The sequence below is a fragment of the Artemia sp. Qi Xiang Cuo genome, chromosome 2 (genome assembly GCF_049724085.1).
Source record: "Artemia sp. Qi Xiang Cuo chromosome 2, ASM4972408v1, whole genome shotgun sequence".
Lineage (NCBI taxonomy): Eukaryota > Metazoa > Arthropoda > Branchiopoda > Anostraca > Artemiidae > Artemia > Artemia sp. Qi Xiang Cuo.
In genome coordinates, this window is record NC_142795.1 from 13665495 (window position 1) to 13676760 (window position 11266).

An 11266-nucleotide genomic window follows, 5' to 3' on the forward strand; every position below is an offset into this window, starting at 1 on the left:
ATCTTTGTGCAGGAGGGGAAGTTTTTCAACGGGAGGAATTCTCCGTTGTGCAGCTTCCCACAGGATGTTTTCCAGACGGAATTTTCTGTGGGAAAACTTTCTACTAGGGGTGGGGGGTATTTTTGGGATGTTTTTTTCCACATAGGAGAGAATATACGGCACGATTTTAGAAACAATCAGAAATTAATTTTTTTTTTTTCAAATCAAAGTGCGCGCTAAGAAAGAATTTTCACCCAGAATCATCCGCAAGAAAATTTTCCGGGGGAATTTTTAGCTAGAATGGAATTATCTGGGCGGAATTTTCCTCGTGGGGGGATAATTTACGTGTAAAGAACTTTCCATCGAGAAATTTTCCATGGGGGGGGGGTGAATTTCCCATGTTGGGGGAGCTGGATTTCCAGGCATTATTTAAAAAATGATCAGAAATTAAATAAAAAAAAACAAGTTTTTCAACTGAAAATAAGGAGCAACATTAAAACTCAAAACTAACAGAAATTATTACATATACGAAGTGGACTGCCATCCTCAATATCTTGCTCTTTACGCTAAAGTTTGACTTTTTGTCCCAACTCTTTAAGAACGACTACTGAAACACAAGGGCCGTTTAATTAGAATAGTTAGCCTTTTTAAAAGTTCTAGAAAACTTTAACGTAAAGAGCGATGTCTTGAGGAGGGTAAAACCCCCTGATATACGTAATAATTTTTGTTTGTTTAAGTTTTGATTCTGCTCCTTACTTTCAGTTGAAAAAACTTATTTTTTTATTTAATAGCGTAAAGACCAAGAATTGACGATGGCCAACCCCTCATATGGGGAATAATTTCTGTCCGTTTTAAGTTTTAACGTTGCTCCTTAGTCAACTTTCAGTTGAAAAAAATCGTTTTTTTTTTATTTAATTCGTTCTAAGCCTTAAGGTTCCTCTTTCCTTTAACTTTGAAAAACTAGTTGAATAAAATTTAATTTTGTTCAGTTTCTATTATCATAGGCTAAACATGTAATCCTAATTTTAAGGGGGGACTTCTGTTTCCCTCAAGCCTCCTTTCTGTATGCAAAATCTTAACTTTTGCAGAACAAATAAATAGTCGAAAGTGAATTTCCTCCCTGAAGCACCGTATTCCCTAAACCTTTTTCTTTAGGGAGGGGGGATATCTAAATTGTCAAAAATGATGATTTAGTCGGACTTTTTTGTTTTTAAAGGGGAAAATCATTGGGTCAGTTTTTGTTTGGGGGTGGGTTGGGTAGTTCAAATCTGTCCACCTCTGTGTAGGTATAAAACTGTTTCTGCAATAAAAGGGTAGCTGTCACTTCATCAGAATAAAATTTCCATGCTTATTCTAAAATTCTAACTTACTCCAAATGAAGGGAGCCTAGGGGAAAATTCCTACAATACTGTTCGGACGGGCCTCTCAATAAAAACTCGGATATTTGAGCCTTTTGGAGCGTCAGACAACCCCTCAAGCTATGAAAAGCTCTACTGACTTCCCACTAATGGCTGGTGTTCAACTATGAAATACTATCCAACCGTTATCATCGCTGCGTAAACATTCTATAATAACCTAGTCGTCACAGCTTAGTAGGCCAGGCTTCAGGCGCGTAACTTGCTATGGGTAGGGGGGGGGGTAAATATACATCCCAGTCTTAAGTTTGCCACCTCCAGACCCCATTTCGTCCCTCCCCCCGCCAGCTGAAATTTGGTTTCTTCAAAAGTCTTGTCAAAACTAAGAACAACCGAAATTGAAACAGTTTCGGTTTCAATTAAGGACGGTTGCAGAAGTGGAGAAAAGTTCGTTGCCATGAACGGTTTGCGAGACCGTATTCAGAGGAGGGGTTAGGGGGTTTGACCCACCACCCCCCCATCGAAATGTTTTCCGACCCGTAAAAACGTATAAAATGCATTAAACCAATTTTGATGCCTTTTTAAAGCTTTCTTTTATAACCCCCCACCAATAAAGTTACCCCCCCCCCGCCAAAAAAAAATAACTGGATAAGGGCATGACGGTTTGATTCGTATTTCGTCTAAAGACTATGTTTCTCTTCCGCAGTCATTTACTTAAAAAGTTGCGACTATATCTCAAGCTGTTTTGGAAGATAATTTTTGCAAAAAATCATTACTGTCTATAAAGTAAGTAGCCTAACTGATGGTCTTTCCCTGTATTAATGTACATGTTAATCATTCAAGGCTTGATGTTAGGCAGTTATCCAGGAACTAATTCATCCCCTCCCCCCCCCAAAAAAAACTTGCGATTTCCCATATCATTCATACATTTCCAGTAGGTATTTTTATCTCCTCTCAAGGCTACTTTTGGTTAAAATCATTGAGTTTTTCTCTGCATGGCAGAAGTATTTCGTTCGTGAATATGGATGCTGAATGCATTGGTGGATCCAGGATTTTTACAAGGGCATTCCTTTCAATAATCAGGGTAGTACCTAAATTGTGCTCCAAAAAAGTCTCTACCTCTACCCTTCTCCAAAGGGCACTGAACTTTAATGAACTTCAACAAACCTTAAATTAATAAAGTGAAATTTTCAGAAATAGAGCTACAGCCAAAATGAGGTCTAATAAGAGTTTTGATTTAATCCTGATTTAGAGGGTGTCAATGAATCAACCTTTCTTGATTTTGAAAAAATATTGATGTGGCCTAAAATTCTCGTCAAAATCCTGGGGGGGGGGGCAAAGTTGTAGCCAATTTTTCCAAATCAAGTGAAAATGACCGTAAAAATTGAAAAATCAGCCATTTGGTACCATAAGTTACTCTATGCACTATAGAGATACTTTATAGTACTATAAAGTAAATATATAGGCCTACTAAAGAAAACTGATCCGTTTCTGTTGATGCTTGAATTATGCAGGCTTATCTTAATTTTGACAAGATTTTTGAAAATACTAAGTTTCAGCCAGGGGGGGGGGCAAAATGAGGTGGGGGGGTGGGCAACCAAGGTCTGGTAAGGGCAGTCCCCCCTGTCCCGTAGCAAATTACGTCCGTGCTTCCCAGGGCATAATTTGGGATCTGAACTCATTCCGGAAATCTTCCCTAAACTTATTTCCAAGAGAGCGAAAAGCCCCTCTTTTATAATTGCACTGTTTAAATAATGAAGAAATACTCTTTTTAGTATTTTTTTAACATGAAAATGTTTCAAAGACTCGACGTCATTTTCCAATGCTTAAGCAGGTTAGCCACATACACAACTTGTCAACAGTCTTGTGAATAAAAAAACTTATCAGGATTTTTGCTGACTTAAAATTTCACGAACAAAGTTTTAAAACCAATCCTGGTACTTATAGTTAGCCAGTACACACTCGAGAATTTATATCTATAAAATCAGACAATAAACGTTTATTCCTGTTGGTATACGGAGACAATTAGCGTCGGCTCAATGGAAAACTACTTCGTAGCTATATTTTAATAAATATTTAGTTGGTATTTTGGTTAGGTTGGGCTACATTTTGCATGCAGCTCCGCTATACTTACACCCCCCCCCCTAATGTGCAAGTATACAGTCCAAATTATATATATATATATATACATACATATATATATATATATATATATATATATATATATATATATATATATATATATATATATATATATATATATATATATATATATATATATATATATATATATATATATATATATATATATATATATATATATATATATATATATATATATATATATATATATATATATATCCTATCTATCTCCCAAGCGTCTCATTTGTTTCAATCCCGTACCTGTAGATCCAAATTCTCGAGTGTGTACTGGCTAACAGATAAATACCCTAGTCCTTTTGAATTGGTATAAAAAACTATTCTATAACCCCGTCGTTTTAAAAAGGCGGGGTTATTTTTCTCTTCAGAGACAAAAAATGATGCGATTGGCCTAGGAAAGTACCAATGACATAAAAGTACATTTTTTACCATTGCTTAGCGTGGATTGCCATGCGACATAAAATTAAACTAAGTTTTAAGAAATAACAGAATATAACTCACCTCAATAAAGATCTTAATCCAACAAAGCTTCTGTTAGAAATTGTTTCAATGTGACTTCTATTTAAATACAAGGAACGAAGGTTCCTTCTCCCAATAAAGGCAAGATCACCAACTTGGGGAATGGTATTGTTGTCTAAATACAAATCCGTAATGTCAATAGGAAGACCGCTGGGGACTACCGTAAGATTGCTAGATGAACAGTCGGCAACATTCCGAGACCAAGCTTGGTCATGATAGCACTCACATGAATTAGGACAAATCATCTCACAATCACAGGCGTCAAATTCACAACAGTGACATAGAGTTGAGCAGTGAATTCTATATTGGCACAAAAAACTATGACTTGATGCTTCAACTAAAGGGACATAGACTTGACCTCTTTTATGCGTTAGCACGCAATAAATTCCCTCGAGGTCCATTACTTTTGGCAACGTTGATTGTGGCTGGGGTGCGTTAACAGTCTGCAACCATTGCATGTTACAGTCACATTGAAATGGGTTTCCACCAATATAGAACTCAGGAGCCGGATATGACGGCTGAACCCTAAGCGAATCTTTGTCGAGCTTTTTAATACGGTTTGCGTACAAATCAACCCGATGTAGCTGAATCATATTAAAGAACGTATATGGGTGCACTTTTTCAATTTTATTATCATTCACACTTAATGTATGCAGAGTCTTGGGGAGAAAAGGACCTATCTCCGTGAGTAAATTAAAACTGAGGTCCAGAGTTTCTAGTTTCATCTTGTCCAAATGATAAGAATCATAGTTTATTGAGCGAATCTCATTTTGATGGGCGTCAAGCCATATAAGCTTGGCAGGCAACTTTGAGAAATTCAGGTGACTTATCTGATTGGCGGATATATTTAGCCACTCAAACTTAGGAGACCTGACAAGGATGTCTCCAACTTCGGCAAGTTTATTGTTATCAATTCGCAAAGCTTGCAAATCTTCTATGTGAGAAAAGCTATTTGTCTCGATGTATTCAATTTGATTTGAGGATAGATCAAGCACCTTTAAATGCTTTAAATCTCGAAAGCTGTCGTCGGTAACAAATTTCAATTTATTGTGCGCCAATGACAGCGTTTCCAAACTTGATATATTTGACAAAGCGTCGCCTCTTAACGAAGAAATTTTATTGTAACCGAGATCAAGTGATTTCAGATTCTGCAGTTCTTTTACATTAGGAACCACCGATAAATTATTTTTTGAAACAACAAGGTGATCAAGTATTGGACAACATGAAAGTGTCATCGGGTCAATACGACTTATTTGGTTATTTTCAAGGGAAAGGAACTTGATTGACGATGGTCCTTTAATAATATCAAAGCTTAAACTCTGCAACTTATTATGTGGCAATAACAGAGTTTCAAGGTTCTTCATGTATCTAAAAGCTCCATTACTAATTATCTCAATATTATTGTTAGAAAAATCCAGAAATTCAATTTCAGTTGAGTCAACTAAAAGATTGCTATCAACTTTTCTTAACTGATTATTTGCTAGTGATAAATACCTCAGCTCAACAAGACCTTGAAACGTGCCGACGGTAACCCAATCTGACGTCAATTCGTTATAACTAAGATCCAACACAATTAATGCATTCAACCCACTTAGAAGCCCCGGTGCTAATACTTTAATCTTGTTTTTCTGCAAATAAATTTCTGTCAGGTTTCTCGTGTTCGAAAGTAAAGATGGAGGGAGTATACTCAACTTATTATTTGAAAGATTGAGAATTCTTAGCGATTTCAGGCCAGAGAATGAGTACTCTTCTAAAACTTCGATCAAATTGTCATTGAAATAAAGGTCTTTCAAGTTTTCAAGATTGTTCAATGATTCTCCAGGCACTGATTTAAGTTTATTTTTTGATAAATCAATGACAGTGATTTTCTTTCCACAAGGGTAGGCCTCTGTGCTACCTTTAAGTGTGTACTTCGAGTTAAATCCGAAAGTACCGACGGTTTCCCATTTATTGTGAGTTATGTTTAAATATTCCAAATTTTCAAGTGGGCAAAAGAGTAGCGGCTGCGATTGATATATTTTATTCTTTGCCAAGTTGAGATGTTGAATATTTGGCGTATCTTCAAAGACTCTTGGGCCGATTGTCAGACTATAGTCGTCCCACTCGGTGTTAGTTCCCTGAATAATCAAAGATTTTAAATTGGGTATATACCGGAAAGACCCCGTTTGAATTGCGTCTAATTTACATCCCCATATTTGTAGATCTTCAAGATTATTTAAGCTAGTTAAAGAAGTTGAATCAAGCCTCATAGGTTGTGAGCTTCCACATTCAACATTTAACCTCGATGCGTCTTGCACTTGGTCTTTCTCGATAACATCAGGTGAGAGACTAGTTAAATGACAGGTCGTCAGCTCATTTTTCTTGAAGCACTCTTGAGCATCTGATGAAACTATTTGAGTTACTAGCATCACCATGATTACGTAGGCTCTCATTTTAATAAAAAAGGAACTTCCTTTTCCTCTTCACTCTCCCCGTTCATTTCTCATTGAACTTCAATTAAACTGTAAACAAACACTATTAGTAATTCATTCATTCACCTTGTTTGTAATAAAAAACTCAAAATTTTAGAAACGCATCACTATAGGCCTATATCCATTTGATAGGTTTCCATGTATTCACATGATAGCATTTTGGTGTCTGCTACTGCTTAGTCAAAACAGATCTTGCAACTGTAAGTTTAGATACTTCTGAAGAATAGTCTTGCTGAAACATAAGCCTGGAGCTAATGCTTGTTTGACAAGTTTTTTAAAATATATTCTACAACAGGGTTTATACTGAAGATCTTTGAATTAACCTTCGCATCAATACTGCTATGAAACTCTCAGCAATTAACTACTGTTTGTTCTATGACGGTAATCATTTATTAATGATGGTTGTTTAATAATATCTTATATACAGACATCTTCACGCAATACGTCCCGTAACTATAAGGCCGTCTGATTATAAACTGCATATATTGTGAATGAAAGGTATATAACCAAAGGTGCAGGAGTTTTGTGCCCGTGCCGCCTAGCCCCTTCGTATCTAAATTTTTGCCCAACTCGTAAAATACATAACGAAATTGCATATAAACTAGTTTTTGATGTTTTTTTTTTAGTTTTATGTAAAACACCTCCCCCCTAACAAAATTATGAAAATACCCTTGCTACTAAGCCTTACTAACCTTCTTACTTTAATGCTTTTAAATAAAGAAACGAGTTTTTTTTTAACTGAAAGCCAAAAGTATTACGAGTTTTTTTTAACTGAAAGTCAGAATTAAATAAATTTATTTAATACTGATTCAATAAATTTATTTATTGATACTGATTTGTGGTAGGTGTATGCTTGGTAGATAATTCGATTCTATTTTTGTTCATTTTTGGTTTACTGGAGTTCTTTACTTTTTTCAAAAAACTTATTTTGTGGAAAATGTTTTTTCAATTAATTTCTGTTCGTTTTATATCGACATAGTATTTTTCAGGGAAAAGACTGAGCCTCTTTCAAAGTTAAACAACCATCCTTTCCATAAAAACCTTAAATGCCCCCTGGGCATAACTTAAAACCCTTGACCCTAGTCTCTGGGGTTTGTTTCAACCAAAGAAGCCTTGTTATATGATATTTATACTATTTTAAATAGAATATTAAAAAGGCTGTCTCAGAATTTCTATTAGATACATTTCAGGACAATACGACCGGTGTATGTGTGTGTGTGTGGGAGGGGAGCTAGTTCCCCTCCCATCACTTAGACTCTTAAAAAGAGTGTCTGACTACCAATCCAACGAGCCCCCTCCACAGTTTATATGACCATGCTTACTATAAAATCTTATATGCCCCCAGGGCATAACTTGCAACCCTTGCCCTGAGGGTTGGGGGGATTTATTATCCTCAAAGGCATAATTTCCAAGCCTTTCAAATACGTTGAACAAAATTTCTGTCTCAAAATTTTGATTGGAAGTGTTTGGGGAAATAATGGGCGTGGGGGGCATTTGGCCTCTGATCACTTTCGACTAATAAGAAAGGCACTATTCCTTTCAATTTCCAATCGAATAAATCCTTTTTGAAGCTTATACGACAAAACTCTCTATAAAAACCTTATATACCCACAGGGCATAACTTGTTACCCCTGTCCTGAGGGCTATGGGGGAAGGGTTGTCATCCTCAAAGACATAATTTCCAGACCTTTCAACTACGTTAAACAAAAAGGTTCATGTCAAAATGTTGATCGGAAATTACTGGGGAAACGATGGCGTGGGAGGGGGGGGGGGTGATTCTCCCTGCGATTACCTTTGAATATTGAAAAGGGCAATAGCCCTCTCAATTTCCAATTGAATGAGCCCCTTTTGAAATTTTTGCGACAACACTTTCTATAAAAAACTTATATGCCCCCAGGGCGTAACTTACAACCTTAGCCTTGAATGCTGTGGGAGGGGTTGTCATACTCAGAGACATATTTTCCAGACCATACAACTACGTTCAATAAAGTGCATATACGAAAATGTTGATTGGAAGTGTTTTGGGAAATGATGAGCGTGGGGCGGGGTATTCGCCCTCCGATCGCTTTTGACTATTAATAAGGGCACTAACCCTCTCAATTCCCAATTAAATGAGCCCTTTTTGAAGTTTTTAAGACAACACTTTTCTATAAAAACCTTATATGCCCCCCAAAAATACCTTAAAAATTTTGCCCTGGGGGTTGTGGGGGGTTTGTCATCCTCAAAGACATAAATTCCGGACCTTTCAACTACGTTGAACAAAATGGCTATCTCAAAATTTTGATTGGATCTGATCGGGGAAATGTTGGGCGTCAGAGGGGGGTCAGTTGTCCTCCAGTCACTTTTGACTATTAACAAGGGCAGTAGCCCATTCATTTTCCAATCGAATGAGTCCCTTTTGAAGTTTCTACGATATCGTTTTCTATAAGAACTTTATATGCCCCAAGGGCATAGCTTACAACCCTTGCCCTGAGGGTTGTGGGGGGTTGTCATCCTCAAAGACCTAATTTCCAGAACTTTAAACTACGTTGAACAAAATGACTATCTCAAAATTTTGATTGGATGTATTTGGGGAAATAGTGGGCGTAAGAGAAGGGTTAGTTGCCCTCCAATCACATTCGAGTATTAAAATTTCCAATCGAATGAGCCCTTTTCTAAGTTTCTACGACAACACTTTCTATAAAACCTTATATGTCCCCAGGGCATAAATTACAAACCTTGTCGTAAGGGCTAGAACTTACAACTACGTTGAACAAAATGGATATCTAAAAATATTGATTGAATGTGTTTGGGAAAATGATGGGCGTGAGTGGGGGGGGGGGGGGTTATTTGCCCTCTGTTCACTTTCAACCATTTAAAAGGGTACTAGCCCTTTCAATTTCCAATCGAATGAACCTTTTTGAAGTTTCTACGACAACATTTCCTATAAGAACCTTATATGTCCCTGAGGCAAAGCTTACAACCCTTGCCTTGAGGGTTGTGAGGGTTGTCATCCTCGAAGACCTAATTTCCAGAACTTTAAACTACTTTAAACAAAATGGCTGTCTCAAAATTTTGATTGGATGTGTTTGGGGAAATAGTGAGCGTGAGAGGGGTGTTAGTTGCTCTCCAAGCACTTTCAGCCATTAAAAAAGGAACTAGCCCTTTCAATTTCCAATCGAACGAGCCCTTTTGAAGTTTCTATGACTACGATTTCAATAAAAACCTTATATGCCCCCAGGGGCTAGTTGCCTTCCAATCACTTTCGAATATTAAAATTTGCAATCGAATGAGCCCCTTTCTAAGTTTCTACGACAACTCTTTCTATAAAAAAACCTCATATGCCCCCAGGGCATAACTTAAAAACTTTGTTGTAAGGGCTCTCAGGGGGTTATCATCCTTAAAGACATAATTTCAAGAACTCTCAACTACGTTGAAGAAAATGGATATCTCAAAATTATGATTGAATGTGTTTGGGGAAATGGTGGGCGTGAGAGAGGGTTAGTTGCCCTCCAATCACTTTCAACCATTTAAAAGGGCACCAGTCCTTTCAATTTCCAATCGAATGAGCCCTTTTTGAAGTTTTTACGACAAAACGTTCTATATAAACCTAATATCCTCCAGGGCATAATTTACAACCCTTGCCCTGAGGGCTATGGGTGGGTTGTCATCCCCAACACCTAATATCCAGAACTTTCAACTACGTTGGACGAAGTTGATATCTAAAAATTTTGATTGGGTGTGTTTGGGGAAAGGGTGGGCGTGAGAGGTGGGTTAGTTACCCTCCAATTACTTTTGACAATTAAAAAGGACACTAGCCCTTTCAATTTCCAATTGAATAAGCCGTTTTTGAAGTTTCTACGTGAGTGCCATCTATAAAACCTTATATGCCCCCAGGGCATAACTTACGACCCTTGTCCTGAGGGCTATGGAGGGAGGGTCGTCATCCTAAAAGACATAATTTCCATACCTTTCAACTACGTTGAACAAAAAGGTCATATCAAAATGTTGATCGGAAATGATTGGGGAAGTGATGGTTTTGGGGGGGGGGAGGGGTGATTTTCACTCCGATTATATTCGACCATTAAAAAGGGCAATAGCCCTCTCAATTTCCAATTGAATGAGCCCTTTCTGAAGTTTTTACGACAACGCTTTCTATAAAAATCTTATATGTCCCCAGGGCATAAGTTACGACCATAGCCCTGAGGGCTGTGAGAAGGGAGGATGTCATACTCAAAGACATAATTTCCAGACCCTTCAACTACATTCAACACAATGGCTATATCAGAATGTTGATTGGAAGTGTGTTTTGGGAATTATGTGCGTGGGAGAGGGCATTTGCCCTCCGATCGCTTTTGACTATTAATAAGGGCACTAGCCCTCTCAATTTCCAATTGAATGAGCCCTTTTTCAAGTTTTTACAACAACTATTTCTCTAAAAACCTTATATGCCCCCATTTCATAACTTAAAACTTTTACCCTGGGGGCTGTGGGGGATTTGTCATTCCCAGACATAGTTTCCGGACCTTTCAACTACGTTGAATAAAATGGCTATCTCAAAATTTTGATTGAACATGTTCGGGGAAATGGTGGGCGTGAGAGGGGAGTTAGTTGCCCTCCAATCACTTCCGACTATTAAAAAGGGCACCAGCCCTTTCGTTTTCCATCGACTGAGCCCTTTTTGAAGTTTATATGACAACACTTTCTATAAGAACCTTACATGCCTCCAGGGCATAGCTTACCACCCTTGCCCTGAGGGTTGTGGGGGGTTGTCATCCTCAAAGACCTAATTTCCAAAACTTC

At 37.5% G+C, this 11266-nt stretch overlaps 1 pseudogene; it reads right to left on the reverse strand.

Annotated features, from left to right (window-relative positions):
- Positions 1–3991: 3991 nt before the first annotated feature.
- LOC148954923 (toll-like receptor Tollo pseudogene) lies at positions 3992–6651 on the reverse strand (annotated as a pseudogene).
- Between the last annotated feature and the right edge of the window lie 4615 nt (positions 6652–11266).